Genomic DNA, 285 nt, shown 5'->3' on the forward strand with positions numbered 1-285 from the left:
AGAAGAAGAAGAAGAAGAAGAAGAAGAAGAAGAAGAAGAAGAAGAAGTAAAGAGCTGGTTTGCAAAGACAAAGATTAAACAGATTCATATCAATAAATCTGGAGACATAAAGGATCTCAGATTCATAGTCTCTCTGTGTGTCTCTCTCACACACACATACACACACATTCTCTCTGTCTTTCTGTCTCTCTCTGACACACACAGACACATAGACACACACATGCACACACACACACACACACACAACCACTATCAACAAAAATTACAAATTAAATAGAGTCAATT

The sequence above is a fragment of the Grammomys surdaster genome, unplaced genomic scaffold, assembly GCF_004785775.1.
Source record: "Grammomys surdaster isolate TR1022 unplaced genomic scaffold, NIH_TR_1.0 125581, whole genome shotgun sequence".
NCBI classification, from domain to species: Eukaryota; Metazoa; Chordata; class Mammalia; order Rodentia; family Muridae; genus Grammomys; species Grammomys surdaster.